Below are 17,397 nucleotides of genomic sequence, written 5' to 3'. Positions count from 1 at the left end.
ACCTAGCCTATACTAAGGAGTACTTATGTAACGATATATACTCCTTATTTGATTGTTTCAAACAATTAAAAAAAACGAAAAGCATTTCCTTATTTTCTTGATTATAGTTGAAAAAAGGGGGTTACAATATTATACTCACTAAATTTGCCTAAAATTTATGGCATTTTTTGGAGTAGAAAAATTATTTATAAAAAAGTGAAAAGAAAAAATTTAAATATTTTGAGATGAGAGAGTACATAGCTATTAGATACTATATATATATATAATGATCCACATGCATGTGTTTACCAATAATTATGTAGTTACAAACGTAGACATTTAATATGTATTCATATACAAAGTGCACAGTTTTGGAACTTGAATATGGATTAGTAATTATATAAAGAATTAAAGCAGCACCAGTAAAGGAGTTATTCAAAATATGCGGAAAATATCCATAAAAAACAAAATTTTCAGATATGATCAGCCACTCAAAACATGCAACATGAGTACTAAGAAATGTTTAGCTTCGAGAAATCAAGAAAAAAACATCAAACTTACTAAATCAGAAAAAATAAATAAAGAGCATTGTTTTTCTCAAAATAAGAACATTCCTTGCTGAGTTCTTGGACTTCCCCTTTCTTTTGGCTTCCCGGCAGTAGTACTATCTGGAGATACATTTATGATGAGCAAATTTGAAACTCCTGTGTTGAAGATTTAAGAACATGCACCTTCTAACAAAGCTTTACGACACAAGGAGTTTTCATCAGTGTAAGCCTCCTCATATGAATCGGTGATGACCTGATCATTAATTTCTTTTGAAGCCTCAACACCATAATAGAAGCCATATTCAGAATCCGTTTCTATCTCTCCAATAACCTGTGTTGCAGCTTCAAAGATTTCAAAAATTGTGTCGTCTGTCTTCTCTCCACATGAAATTTAACCTTCCAGGTGAGCTTCTTCATCTATTTTATCTTTATATTCTCCATTTGCTTCCAAAGTTTGCTCTAAGCCAGTGATTGAACTTGATATAGTAGATGATTGACCAAAGACTTCAACTTTCAATGCATCTCACTCAATGCTTTCTTTGTAAAGTCACCATTACCATCGATCGAGGGTGAATTCATATTTCATGAGATGAGTTACACTTTAGAATATGATCAAATATATTGGAAGATATTATCCTCTTCAGGATGAACTCTGCCTTCGCATTAATCCGCTTTAACTTTTTGTATACTCTATTATTTCCCGATCTATCATTAGGAGGACTTGTTATTCCCATTAGCAATATCCCACAAATCCTCACCCACAAGGTATGACTCCATACATGTCTTCCATACCTTGTAATTAGACTGGTTCAACAACTCTATCCCCTGTTCGTTAGCACGACCGCTTAAATCTATTCGGATACACCAGTTGAATCGACCACAAATCCGATCTTAAAATAAAATCCATAATCCAATTACAGCTATGGTTCTGATACCATATAGAGAATAGAAGAAAAAATGTATAATCGGAGAACCTTCTTCTAGCCCAAGATTGTTAATTAAGATCGAAAGATTCAACTAAAAAAGAGGAAGCTAGAAAGAAGAATATGAACTTTGCTAGAGAAGAAGACTCACGAATTTGGGTTTGTGTTTGGTTTTTTTCTAAAGAGATAAAAGAATTTAACAGCTCAACCATTGAAATTGCTTTACAAAACATGTATGAGGACATGTACAGAGAGTATTCATTGACGCACCAACAAAAATAGAACTCCCCATTACCAAAAGCATGATACTACTAACTACTAACAAAGATAAACAAGCAACCATAACCGAGAAAAAACTAAGCACTAGAGACACTCCAGACTAACGGTGGTAATAAGCATCGGAAACATAACAACTTAAAGAGAAACATAACAAACATTGCCCGTGAATGCACCAGCGGTGGCCGTTGATCATCTCCTATATATTTTTTTGTTGATGATCAAGAGCCACCGCTGGTGCATTCACGTGCGATGTTTCTTTTTTTCTCTTTAAGTTGTTATGTTTTCAGTGCTTATTATCACCGTTAGTCTGGATTGTCTCTAGTGGTTAGTTTTTTTATTGATTATGGTTTCTTGTTTATCTTTGTTAATAGTTAGTAGTATCATACTTTTGGTAATGGGGAGTCTATTTTGGTTGGTGCGTGAATGAATACTCTCTGTACATGTCCACATACATGTTTTGTAAAGCAATTTCAATCGTTGAGGTGTTCAATTCTTTTATATCTTTTTTTAAATAAAAAAACAAATTCAAGAGTCTTATTTTCTACCAAAGTTCTCATTCTTCTTTCTAACTTCTTCTTCTTTAGTTGAATCTTTCGATCTTTGTTAACGATCTTGGACTAGCAGAAATATTCTCTGATTATACTTTTGTTCTACTATTCTTTACAGAATGTTGAGCGTCCCTCCCGACGTTGCTATCGATATAATTAACCTAATAAATAAAAATTGGGTGCCCTATTTAGTGGTGCAAGATCAATCTGTCAGCCTCACTTCACATCTATCCTTTCTACTCTAAAGTTGTAAAGACAGAATTAGATATCTAATTGTATAGAATGACACCAACTTCACATAAAGACATAATCTATGACAGACTGAGGTTTGATTTCATCAAAATCAAAATTTGAATCCAAAAATATAACATATGGAAGAAATATATGAATTAACATGTTCATATGCACGATTATCAAGATGATATATAGTTTCTACTTTGAACGATATAAGTAAATAAATAAATTAGATTATTTTACAACAAATAACCACTACTTTTTTGGGATCAACCTTTTTTTGCATCTAAATTATTAACATATCCTATGCATTAAACCATTATAAATCAAGAAATTAATGCAAAGAGGTTTGCATTAAAAAAGGCTTTTGTTTCCAAAAACCTCCTATAAAGCACTGGTAAATACTAACCTGGATGTGAATCAAGTGAAATTCCTTGGCTACAATGAATGTTAATGGAAGAGAAAAGGGGGATGGTTGGGACTATTTAATAAAAGACTGAGATTATAGTAATCAAGACTCATGAATTAGGGATAAGAACATCCTTAATATATAATTTTTAAGCAGTCAAAAGTCAAGAATTTAGTCAAAAGTCAAGAATTTAGGATAGGAATAAATCAAAATTTATAATAATCATGGTCGGGGCTCAGATCCTATACAAGTGTAGAAGCAAGGGGTGAGTAGCGAATAACACAATACCTAGGAAGTCGGCTAATAAAACTAAGTCAATCTAATAGGATACGCGAACTCCTTTACAACCCAAACGAACCTCCATAATTACATCCTGCACAGAAAATCAGCCCAACCTAGTTGTTCATGCTAAACATTTCAAATAATGCTCAAATCACAGCTCAGTATCACAAGTGACAACGTACAAATATTCACAATTCAAATACAAGTATCAAGTCTGTCACACATAAATGCAGGAATGTCTATGCACACTCAATGATCATTCATGTGTGTAATTGCCAGAAAAGACCTCGGCATCATAATCCTGTCAAAAATGAGATCAGTGTCAGAAACTCTCGACAGCAATGACCTTTGCATAACAATCCCTCATCAGCAATGACCTCGGCATCATAATCTCTTACCGGCAATGACCACGACATCATAATCTCGCCGGAAATGACCTCAGCATCATAGTATCTCTTGTCGAAATGACCTCGGCATAATAATCTGCCAGAAATTACCTCATAATACTAATATCTCACCAAATATAACCTCAACATAATAATTTCGCCGTAAATGACTTCGACAATGTTTGAGAACCAATGCAATCAGCATGCTCACACAAGTAAAGAGGAATAAATCAAGTCAAACAATCATTAATCATAATCAGACTATCAAAGTATTTCATCAAATAACACAGATATTTAGATCATGACATATAATACTCAAATCTCTACAATAACATATATCATCTTTTATCACCCCCCCCCCCGCTTGATCAATTTAGATTACTTCATATCATAATTCAATCTGTAAATTCATACTCCTTACCCCTTAAAACACAACAAAGGAAGATTTGGGATTCTATAAGATTCATGGAGTTTTAAAAGTCAACTTGCCTTAGCCAACCATGATCAATCAACGTGAGCCTCCCCTTACAAATATACTCCGAATAGCCACAATCTATTCAAATAATATTTTCACAATCAGTAACAAAGTCCAACGACACCAAGAATATGAAATTCGGGAAAAAGGGGTCAAAAGGCTCAAATTTTGATTCCGAAAATGGGGTCTAAATATGAGAATTTTTACATCGGAACGTTCCTCCAAGCATTAGGAACTCATTGGTGAAAACCTTTTTGAAAAACAAGTTGAAATAATATCACAATCCCCATTTAAATCATTTTCCCAAAGTTCTTGAAAAAATCCAATTTCACCAATTAAAACCATCAATTTCCATGTTTAAATCCGAAATTAATCAATGGGTAATGAAGTTTTGAAGTTAAAAGAGTTTACCCAATAGTTTCCACACAAAAATCCTCTTCCAAATCCCCTATCTCGACCTCAATAACTCCAAAAATAGAGTAAAAAGCTTAAACCCCATCTAACCCTCTCGAATGTCGCTTAAGCGACTTGGATATCACTTTCGCGAATATGGTTTGCTTAAGCGAACCCCACTTAATTGACCCATCTTGCTAAAGCGAAGGGTACATCTCTTAAGCAGACATTGCTAAAGCGATGGGCACCTCACTTAAGCAAACGTTGCTAAAGTAGCACCCACTCACTAAAGCGGGGATATGAGAACACATCAACCTCAACAATTCACTAAGTCTGAGTCTCTGAATGACCGTCGAGATTTAATCAGAACCCCGTATACATAAACCATATATTCAACCCAACAAAAATAGATGTTTCGAACTCAACGAAACCATCAGAATTTGAATTTGAGGTCTCCTTGACCCGAAACTCAATAAGCCGCAACCAAATTAGTCTCAAACCTCAAAAGACCAAAATGAGCTCGGGACCTCCAAAAATTCAAACAAGGACACCCCTAGACTCAAAATTATCCCCCGAATCCAATAGGGTTATCGGAATTCAATTCCGAGCATTGGGTCTCCAAATATTGACCAAGGTCAACTCTATGGTTAAAAACTTAAGATTTCAAACTCAACACCTCAAATCCACGATATTACCCTAAATCTGATTTTGTCACTCTCCTAGACCAATTTAAACATTACAGAGCTGATAGAATTAACAGAATTCCAATCTAAGTTCTGAAATTCCGAATAACCTCAAATACCACTTTTAAGCAACTTAAACCTCTAAAACTCAAAGTTAACCAAAAATCTCAAGTTTTCAAGGAATTTCACGAAACCAACATTGGATACTGATCAAATATAACTTGAGGAAACTAGCGAGAGGGGTAAAATGGTCATTTTATAAAAATTACTAAAAATGACCTTCAAGGTCAGTACATACGCACGACACTACTAGTATGATTCTTGGATACTATTATCAATGAGTTCATTAAAAATGTTCTTAACTCTTTTGTCTTTACCTTTTCCTAATTAAACTCTCGTGTTTGTGTTGGTTTTGGTTTTTCCAATAATGAAAATTCATTGTGATTTACACATCTAGTATCATTTCGAGCTTCTATTTATGAAGTTTTCTTTTTTTTAAAATGGACTATTATACACTCTAACCTAAAATAGACGAGCAAGAAATAGATCGAACACCTCTAAGATTTCACATTCAAATTCAGTAAACTACAATTTGATAATTTAGGAGCACATTTTTTGGTTGTTTCATAATTTCAGCCAAACTTTTAGTACATTCATGTAAGCAAAAAAATTCCCACAATCCATAAAATAATGAATGAAAAACTAAATTGTGTGGGTCTAAGCAAACTTGCATTCCAATTACAAAACGATATCAAACGGTTCAAAAATAACAAGTTATATCTCAATAAGGAATTAATTTGATAAAGGTTAATAGAACTTTTTGTCACGTTATGGAATTCAGACGGCATAATTTTAACCGAGCTTATTTGGGATGAATAGACAAAAGAGATGACAAATTATCAGTGTAAAGAAATGGGATCTTGGGCCTAGTTCAATCCCAAAAGCTAGATCATGAGGGGCCACAACTGACATGGAAGAATCATCAATCTGAAAATGACAGTGGTATATCTTCTTGAACTTTAACCGGCAAAACTGATCCTTGAACTCCAGTACCTAACAAAATACTACTCCTTTTGTTTCAAAAAGAATGACATATTTAACATTAGGTAAGCAAAAGTAAGCATGAACTTGTATAAAATTGAATAAGTACACACATCCTATATGGCATAATACACGTAGGACGCTACATAGGACACAAAAATTTCCATGTAGAATGCCTATTTGTTCAATTTTATAAAAGTTTAAGTGCATAATAATGCACATCCAAAAATTATAGAAATGGATCCTTATGAAGGCAACGTAACTAATGAAACTTTCAGCGTTTCATACTTATGTATCGATATAAACTCCTTATTTGATTGTTTCAAACAATTGTTTTCTAAAAAAAGAAAACTTTTCCATATTTGCTTAATTATAGAAGGAAAAGGGTGTTCTAATATTATACTCCACTAAATTCGCCTAAAATTTAAGATTACCTTTTGGTGTAGAGAATTTACTTTAAAATGGTGAAAAGAAAAATCATAATATTTTGGAATGATAGAGCACAAAGCTATTAGATGCTACATATTTATAGCAATTCGCATGCATGTGTTCACATATAATTATGTAGTTACGAACATAGATATTTATGTGTATTCATATACAAAGAACATCTATTTGGAAACTAAATATATGGATTAGTAATTATATGCTATCAAGAAGTAAAATAAAGCATCACCAGAAAAGGAGTTATTCAAAATCTACATTGTGTGCAATGTTACTATGCACAACGTGGAAACTTCCACCATCATGAAGCCAAGTGAGGGCTTTCGCGATGCTACCAACAATTTAAACCCTTAGAGGAAAGTCCAAGAGTTTTTCCTTGTTGTTGGTTGATTGCAACTACTCATGTAAGTTTCTATTAGGCATGTATTTGTAAATGAGAAGTCGCTCACCCCTCTCATATCAAAATCCGATTAGAGGCATCCAATTTGGATGCCTCAGACTACCCAGAGTTGTAATCTCGAAAACAAATTCCTCCTCCAAATCCTTTGAAACATGGAGCCTCTTTATGGAAACAATCCAGGCATCCGGGACCAGTTCTTTGTATACATACAGAGAATAGAAGAAAAAAAGTATAATTGGAGAACCTTCTTCTAGCCCAAGCTCGTTAATTAAGAGCAGAATTTTCAACTAAAAAAGAGGAAACTAGAAAGAAGAATGTGAACTTTGATAGAGAAGAAGACTCTTGAATTTGAGTATGTTTTGGTTTTTTTTCTAAAGAGATAAAAGAATTCAACAGCACAGCGATTGAAATTGCTTTACAAAACATATATGTAGACATGTACAGAGAGTATTCATTGACGCACCAACAAAAATAGAACTCACCATTACCAAAAGCATGATACTATTAACTACTAATAGAGATAAACAAGGAACCATAATCGAGAAAAAACTAAGCACCAGAGACAATCCAGACTAATGGTGTTGGTGTGTTTTCAGTGCTTATTGTCACCGTTAGTCTGGATTGTCTCTAGTGCTTAGTTTTTCTCGGTTATGGTTGCTTGTTTATCTCTATTAGTAGTTAGTAGTATCATGCTTTAGGTAATGAAAGTTCTATTTTTGTTGGTGAATCAATGAATACTCTCTGTACATGTCCACATACATGTTTTCAAAGCAATATCAATTATTGAGCAGATAAAGTCTTTTATCTATTTTCAAAAAAAAAGAAGAAAAATTCAAGTCTTCTTCTCTACCAAAGTTCACATTCTTCTTTGTAGCTTCTTCTTCTTTAGTTGAATCTTCTGATCTTTGTTAATGATCTTGGACTAGCAGAAAGATTCTCTGATTATACTTTTCTTCTACTATTCTGTACAGAATGTTGAGCCATCTTGACGTTGCTATAGATATAATTAACCTAATAAATAAAAATTGGGTGCCTTGTTTAGTGGTGCAAGGTCAATCCGTATGCCTCACTTCACATCTATCATTTCTACTCTAAAGTGGTAAAGACAAAATTAGAGATCTAATTGAATAGAATGACACCAACTTCACATAAAAATATAATCTATTGCAGACAGAGGTTTGATCTCATCAAAATCAAAATTTGAAGCCAAAAAATATAACATAGGAAAGAAATATATGAATTAACATATTCATATGCATGATTACCAAGATGATATATAGTTTTTACTTTGAACGATCTAAGTAAATAAACCAACTAGAATATTTTACAACAAAAAACCACTACTTTTTTGGTATCAGCCTTTTTTTGCATCTAAATAATTAACATAACCTATGCATTAAACCATAATAAATCAAGAAATTAATGCAAAGAGGTTTGCATTAAAAATGGCTTTTGTTTCCACAAAAACTCCTATAAAGCACAGGTAAATACTAACCCGGATATGAATCAAGTGAAATGCCTTGGCTACAATGAATGTAAATGTAACACCCCAGAATTTTTTTCGCAAAGACTCGAACATTTCTTCACGTGCGTGTAGACTCGAACCAAAGGGCTTGTAACTTTATATATGAGTTAGGACCAATTCCTAAGTAATTTAAGTGTGTTAGATGTATTTAGGGGTTATAAGGGATCTCTAACACCAAACCGAGTCCAAAGATTTCCAATCGATTAAGTTTTCAGATGAGTTAGTATAAGGGTCAACTTCAAATGACCATATCTCCTAGAATATAATTAACTGGATGTCCCACGACCTACCAAAATAAAGGTCTTTGAGTCGTCTTTCCAATGCCACTAAGATTGTAATTTTTGGAGTTTGGAGTCAAACGTTATGACCATTTTACTACAGACTAGTACTGTAGGAATTTTAGGCCTGGGCGACCACTGCAGGAAATTTAGGCTTGGCGCTCCAGTGGCGCCCGACGCCACTATAGCGCCAGAAAACAACCTCAGTAGTTTGGTCCTTGGCGTGACGTGCCACTATTAGATGTGCAAGGTTTTAAACCTATTTTGGCTTGGCGCTGTAGTGGCGCGACGCGCCACTATAGCGCCAGCAAGATATTTGCCCAGTTTTCTAGATTTTTGCCCAGTTTTCCAGATTTTTGAAGAGGGGCAACTTGGAATTTTCCCCTAATTATATATACCCTCACTTGGAACATTTTGGGATCATTTTTCAGCCTCCTCACCTCCTAAAAACCCTAATGTTCATCTCCTCTTCTCTTCCAAACATGTCACGCCCCAGGAGGGTACCCTAGACATGACCGGCACTTGAAAGTCATTTCTGACCTTCAGGCGAACTACCTAACTCAATCATTCCGTTATTTTATTCATACATGCTCAAAAGAAGGCTCAATTATAACATGCTATTTACGATATGGGGGCCAAAGGCCAAACACGTTAAAATCAACAAAATAAGTAAAATAGGACTCCTGAAATTACAGTCCAACCTCCCCACACTCTAGTCTATGAAGCCTCTATCAAAGTCTGGAAGGTGCCAATGACAAGCCCATGGCTACCAACAATCAAAATACAGAGACACAACGAAACTATGCAAGGAGCTCAAGACCCTCCGGAAACTAGGAGGACTCACCAACTAGCTGGAAGTATATGTGGATCTTCAATGGAGTGTCAGTCAACGATCTCTAGTACCTGTCTCTGCATCATGAAACGATGCAGGCCAAATGGCGTCAGTACGTGGAATGTATGAGTATGTAAAATGGCCGAATGAAACAAACATCAAGAAAACATCAATATCAACTTAGGATCTCAACTCATATATATATATATATATATATATAATTGAACAACTCACTCAACTCAACTGACTCAGAGCACTATCAAGACCTAAATGGGAGTTTCTCTTATCCGACAACCATCACCTATGAGCCGGTGATAGTACAATAATCAGACGTTGTTGCCACATCCGTCCATACCTTGCTAGGGCATGAACGCCTCCCTAATCATGGATACCATCGATTAGTCAAGTTCTATCATTTCGGGATGATAAAATAGGAAACATCCGACTTTAACAGTTCGATCCCATGGGAAGCATCCGACTTTAACGGTTCCATCCCTACCTACGTTGGCAGCGTAGTTTCTGGGGTTCAAGTATGGACTATAATCTTACCCGCTTCGATGCTCGATACTCCTTACATGACTCCATGCTCATAAGACTCCCTCCAATCATCTCAAACAAGCCCTCACGGCTAGTTTCATGTGGAACATTCCCCACTCATCAACTCCATCCTCATTCTCAACTCAATTAAGTCATAATGGCCAGTTCCATTTAGGACCTCATCCACTCATCAATTCTATCCTCCAATTAACTCAATCAAGCCTTATTTAGATAAGCATTTATGACATCTCCTCAAAACTCATCACAACTCTATGACTTTATCTCAACAATTCAAGTAGAATAACATATTTTAGGAAGATGACTTAAGCAACAAAATCACATGGCTCAAGAGATCAACAAAACATAATAATAAGTCATCTCCATCAACTCATACTAACATGAAGGTTTTAGGAACTTCTTAGCTCAACAACATCAACACATATAGCATTAAATAAATAGGGGACAAAACTCATTCAAACATAAACCATACCAAGAAACTCCATTTTCATAGATATCTAACCTCAAAGCAAAAAGCAAGAGTAGAGAACATGGGTGGACTCGACCCATGTTTTAGATGGCCTTACATACCTTAGACAAGACTTGAAGAGAACCTTGGTGTTGGGTCTTCAATGGAGAACTCGAATCTTGAAGCTCTTGGAAATCTTCTTGTTGGAAATGGAGAAGAAGAGGAAGAGAGAGAGAGAGAAGAACCCCTAGGGATTTTTTAGAGAGAGAGTGAGGCTGCAAAAATGTGTTCTCAAATGACCAAGGGTAATACATATATAATTTGGGTAAGTTCCCAAATTATCCCTCCTCAAAAGTTCTGAAAATAGGCAAAAATACACCTGGCGCGATAGTGGCGCATCGCGCCATTGCAGTGCCAGGCCAACTACGCCTAAAAACCTGCACATCGGTTAGTGGTGCATCGTTCCAAGGACCAAACTACTGAGGCACATTGTTGGCGCGATAGTGGTGCATCGCCCCCTTACAGCGCCAAGGCTAATATTTTCTGGGTTCTGGAAATTGGCTTGAAAAACCCTGCACACCTTATAGTGGCGCACTGCGCCAGAGCCCAAACTACTGAGGCATATTTCTGGCGTGATAGTGGCACTCCGCGCCACTACGTCGCCAAGCCCAATTTTCCAGCAACTGAAACCCAGGCTTGAAAATCCCTATTGTGCTAGTTCATCTTAGGATCGTCATATCTTTTGACTCCAAACTCCAAAATTTACGTTCTTGGTGGCGTTGGAAAGAAGACTCGATGACCTTTAATTAGATAGGTCGTGGTCTACCCAGATTGACATATTTTAAAAGATAGGGTCATTAAAAGTCAATCCCTTATACGAACTTATCCTAAAACTTAGTCACGACGGATCTTTTGGACTTAGCTTGGTCCTAGGGGTCCTTCATGACCCCACATCACCTCCAATACTCTTTAATTTATTAGGAACTCATCTTAACTCAAGCACATACTTCGAAATAAATATGATTGACCCTACATATGTATAAGAAAGGTCCGAATCTTAGGGAAAAATTTCGAGGGGTATTACAAAACATCTCCAACAAGAATTTGCCCTCAAAAGCTCAAGAATTCAAGCTTCCCATTGAAGACCCAACAATAAGGTTTCTTCAAAATCTACTCTAAGGTATATAAGGCTAACCTAAAATATAGATTGAGTTCTTCCATATGCCCATAGATGTGTTAGGTAGAAGTTGTGAAAGATTTGAACCTTTTATGAAGATTTTTCTTAAAATTTTCCTAAACTCTAGAATATTTTTATGTATTAGAAATTGATTGGCAATTTTCATGACTTAAATTCTTGAATAGTTATATTTCATATTTTTGACTACAAATGAATTTTTGTATATAAATTCATATGTATTGATGGTGTTCTTGAGTTGAGTTTTGATGAGAGTATAGATTCATGTATTCATTCACATGAACCCAAGATGAGATTTCTTTTTGGTCATAATTTGTCTTGAGTTTGAGATGGATGATTTGTGTATATGTGTTGATTTGAATAAAAAGAATGAATTGGAATAGTTATGAATGTGAATGGCATAAAAAGAATTGAAACATTGGTAGAGCTAGAATGTCACTTTTGTTTCTATAAATGGAATGTAGAATTAAATAAGGATTTTGGAGTAGATGTTTGATGATGAAGTGATGATGATGTTCGATGATGATGTGAATGATGATATTTGATGATGATGTAATGATGATGTTTGATGATGATGTGAATGATGATATTTGATGATGATGTGAATGAAGAGGTTATGTTGATGAAGATGTTGTGTGATGAAGTAGATTGGAGTCTAACGTGATTATGTGATATGTGATTTGCATAATTTGATTTGATTGGAGTCTTATTAGCATTTTAAAAATAAATAATCTTGTGAGAAGGAGTTTTAAGTAAATGATTGTGAGCATTTTTGCATAAACTATTTATACACTATTTTGAGTTTTAAAGAATGATTATTTTCATATATGATTTAAAAAGAATTTAAGCATGAGTTGAGTTTGAGAAGTCTTTTAATTATTTTTGAACATGAGTATTTTGAGTATAAATGAGTTGAGCATTTTTACTTTAAAATATCAATTTTTGAGATTGAGTTGAGATTGTATAAATTTTAAAGAAAAGAGTTTGATGATTTGAGATGAGTTGATTTAAAAGAGTCCAATGAGGCTAAATGAGTATTTTGAGTATTTTACTCACTTGATAGATATGAGCATATTGAGTCTTGGGAGGAGTATCAAGCACCAAATTGGGTAAGAGTATAGTCCATACTCGAACCAATAAATTATGTCGCCAAACGTAGGAGAGGATTGAATCGTTAAAGTCGAATGTTTCCCAAATTATTATCCTGACATGATAGGACTTGGTTGGATTGGATCCATGATTGGTTGATTCATCCATACCCTGGCAAGGTATGAACAGACGCGGAAACAATGTCGGCTTGTTGTACTATCACTCGCTCATATGGTGATAGTTGTCGGTTAGAGAAACTCCCAAATTGAGTGGATTGTGCATGATATGATTGGATTGATTGAGATTGTTTGATGATTGAGTTGGATTGTATAACATTACTAAGTTCTAATTTGCATATTTATTGAGTTGAGTCCTTTGACTTGATTGTTGAGTTGATTGTATATGATCGGATTGGGTTAGATGCATTGTGACTGGATGGTACATGATTGGGTTGAATAAAGTGGTATGTGATTGGATGGGATCGAATTGTAAATAATTTGATTGAACTGTATTGTACATGATTGGATTGGATTGTATGGTATATGATTGGTCTTTGTCTAAAAATATATTCTTACTTTAGACTAATGACACTTTGATTGAGTCTTTCTTATCTTTCTGATTTTGAGATATTTGAACCAATGTTATTCTTCCTTGAGGTATGTTTCGTTCCGCCATATTACATACTCGTACATTCCATGTACTGACGTCCAATTGGACCTGCATCATTTCATGATGTAGAGACAGGTTTAAGAGATCATCAATAGGAGCATCATTGAGGATCTATACACACTCAGCGTATTGGTGAGTCCTTCCCTATATTTGGAGGACACCGCTTATGTCATTCTTGCATCGAGTTAGCCCTTTTCATTTTGATTTGAGGTAGCCATGAACATGTCATTGGTTCCAATTAGATAGTAGTGATAGAGGCTTCATAGACTAGATAGTGATGGGTCGGTTGAGTATTTTTTTTCCTTGAATTATTCTTGTCAAACTATTTTAATGACAAAGATCGGAGTTTGATTTGTCGGCTCGTGGCCTTGCTTTCTTGAGTTAGATTGTTGATTTGGATTGCCCGCTAAATTATTTCTTTATTTTAAACTTTTTGCTGGTTGATTGATATTGAATAGATGTATGAATAGACCAAGTGGTTCGCTTGGGGACCACTAATAGTCCTCGAGTGCCGATCACGTCTAGGGTACCCTCTCGGAGCGTGACAGTAAATGGAAGAGAAAAGGGGGATGGTTGGGACTATTTAATAAAAGACTGAGATTACAGTAATCAAGACTAATGAATTAGGGATAAGAACAACCTTAATATATAATTTTTAAGCAGTCAAAAGTCAAGAATTTAGGATAGGAATAAATCAAGATTTAAGAATTGAGAAGTCAAGAATTTAGGATAGGAATAAATCAAAATTTATAATAATCATGGTCGGGGCTCAAATCCTATACAAGTGTAGAAGCAAGGGGTGAGTAGAAAATAATACAGTACCCAGGAAATCAGCTAATAAAATTAAGTCAATATAATAGGATACGCGAACTCCTTTACAACCCAAACGAACCTTCATTATAACAACATGCATAGAAAATCAGCCCAACCTAGTAGTTCATGCTAAACATTTCAAATAATGCTCAAATCACAGCTCAGTATCATAAGTCACAACGCACAAATATTCACAATTCAAATACAATGATCATTCATGTGTGCAATTGCCAGCAAAGACCTCGACATCATAATCCTATCAAAATTGACCTCGACATCAGAAAGTCTCGCCGTCAATGACCTCGGCATAACAATCCCTCACCAGCAATGACCTCGACATCATAATCTCTTACCGACAATGACCATGACATCACAATCTCACCAGAAATAACCTCAACATCATAGTATCTCTTGCCAGAAATGACCTCGGCATAATAATCTACCAAAAATTACCTTATCATAATAATATCTCACCGAATATGACCTCAGCATAATAATTTCGCTGGAAATGACCTCGGCGTGATTGTCTTGCTGAAAATGAACTCGGCCTCACAATCATATTTATCTCATCACAATGTTTGAGAACCAATGCCATCAGCATGCTCACAAAAGTAATGAGGAATAAATCAAGTCAAACAATCTGCAATCATAATCAGACTATCAAAGTATTTCATCAAATAAGACAAATATCTAGATCACGACATATAATACTCAAATCTCTACAATAACACATATCATCTTTTATCACCCCCCCCCCCCCGCTTGATCAATTTAGATTACTTCATATCATAATTCAATCTGTAAATTCATACTCCTTACCGCCCAAAACAGAACAAAGGAAGATTTGGGATTCTATAAGATTCACGGAGTTTTAAGAGTGAACTTGCCTTAGACAACCATGATCAATCAATCAACGTGAGTCTCCCCTTACAAATATATTCTGAATAGCCACAATCTATTCAACTAATATTTCACAATCAGTAACAAAGTCCAACGACACCAAGAATATGAAATTTGAGAAAAATGTATCAAAAGGCTCAAATTCTGATTCCAAAAATGAGGTCTAAATATGAGAATTTTTACATCGGAACGTTCCTTTAAACATTAGGAACTCATTGGTGAAAACCATTTTGAAAAACAAGTTCAAATCATATCACAATCCTCATTTAAAGCATTTTCCCAAAGTTCTTGAAAACATCCAATTTCATCAATTAAAATCATCAATTTTCATGTTTAAATCCAGAATTAATCAATGGGTAATGAAGTTTTAAGTTAAAAGAGCTTGCCCAATAGTTTTCACTCAAACATTCTCTTTCAAATCGCCTATCTCGAGATCAAGAACTCCAAAAATGGAGTAAAAAGATTAAACTCCGTCTAACCCTCTCGAACGTCGCTTAAGCGACTCGGATTTCACTTTTGAAAATAGGGTTTTCTTAAGAGAATCCCGCTTAATTGACCCATCTTGCTAAAGCGAAGGCTGCATCGCTTAAGCGGATGTTGCTAAAGCGATGCGCACCTCACTTAAGCAAACGTCGCTAAAGCAGCACCCCCTCACTAAAGCGGGGATACCAGACCACAACAACTAAAACATTCACCAAGTCTCAGTCTCTGAATGTCCCTTGGGGATTTAATTAGAACCCCGTATACACAAACCATATATTCAACCCAACTAAAATCGACATTTCGAACTAAAGAAACCATCGGAATTCAAATTTGAGGTCTGCTTAACCCGAAACTCGATATGTCACAACCAAACTAGTCTCAAACCTCAGAAAGACCAAAATAAGCTCGGGACCTCCAAAAATTCAAAAAAGGCTACCCCTAGACTCAAAATTATCCCCTGAATGCAATAGGGTCATCGAAATTCGATTCCAAGCATCGGGTCCCCAAATGTTGACCAAGGTCAACTCTATGGCCAAAAACTTTAGATTTCCAACTCAAATTCTCAAATCCACGATATAACCTCGAATCTGATTCCGTCAACTATCCTAGACCAATTTCAATATTACGAAGTTAATGGAATTGATAGAATTTCATTCTGAGTCCTGAAACTCCGATAACATTAAATATCACTTTAAAGCCACTTAAACCTCTAAAATTCAAAGTTAACCAAAAATCTCAAGTTTTCAAAGAATTTCACGAAACCAACATCGGATACTGATCAAACATAACTCGAGAAAACTAGTGAGAGGGGTAAAATGGTCATTTTATAAAAATTACTAAAAATGACCTTCGGGGTCAATACATACGCGTGGCACTACCAGTATGGTTCTTGGATGCTATTATCAATGAGTTCATTAAAAAATGTTCTTAACTCTTTTGTCTTTAGCTTAACAGACTTGTCTTTTCCTAATTAAACTCTCATGTTTGTGTTGGTTCTGGTTTTACCAATAATGAAAATTCATTGTGATTTACACATCTAGTATCATTTCGAGCTTCTATTTATGAAGTTTTCTTTTTTTTAAAATGGACTATTATACACTCTAACCTAAAATAGACGAGCAAGAAATAGATCGAACACCTCTAAGATTTCACATTCAAATTCAGTAAACTACAATTTGATAATTTAGGAGCACATTTTTTGGTTGTTTCATAATTTCAGCCAAACTATTAGTACATTCATGTAAGCAAAAAAATACCCACAATCCATAAAATAATGAATGAAAAACTATATTGTATGTGTCTAAGCAAACTTGCATTACAATTACAAAAAGATATCAAACGGTTCAAAAATAACAAGTTATATCTCAATAAGGAATTAATTTGATAAAGGTTAAAAGAACTTTTTGTCACGTTATGGAATTCAGACGGCATAATTTTAACCTAGTTGTAATCCTAGTTAATATATAATACAAAAGAGATGACAAATTATCAGTGTAAAGAAATGGGATCTTGGGCCTAGTTCAATCCCAAAAGCTAGATCATGAGGGGCCACAACTGACATGGAAGAATCATCAATCTGAAAATGA

This window comes from Solanum dulcamara, chromosome 6 (assembly GCF_947179165.1).
Source record: "Solanum dulcamara chromosome 6, daSolDulc1.2, whole genome shotgun sequence".
In the NCBI taxonomy this organism is placed as follows: domain Eukaryota; kingdom Viridiplantae; phylum Streptophyta; class Magnoliopsida; order Solanales; family Solanaceae; genus Solanum; species Solanum dulcamara.
This window is presented reverse-complemented; position numbering follows the sequence as displayed.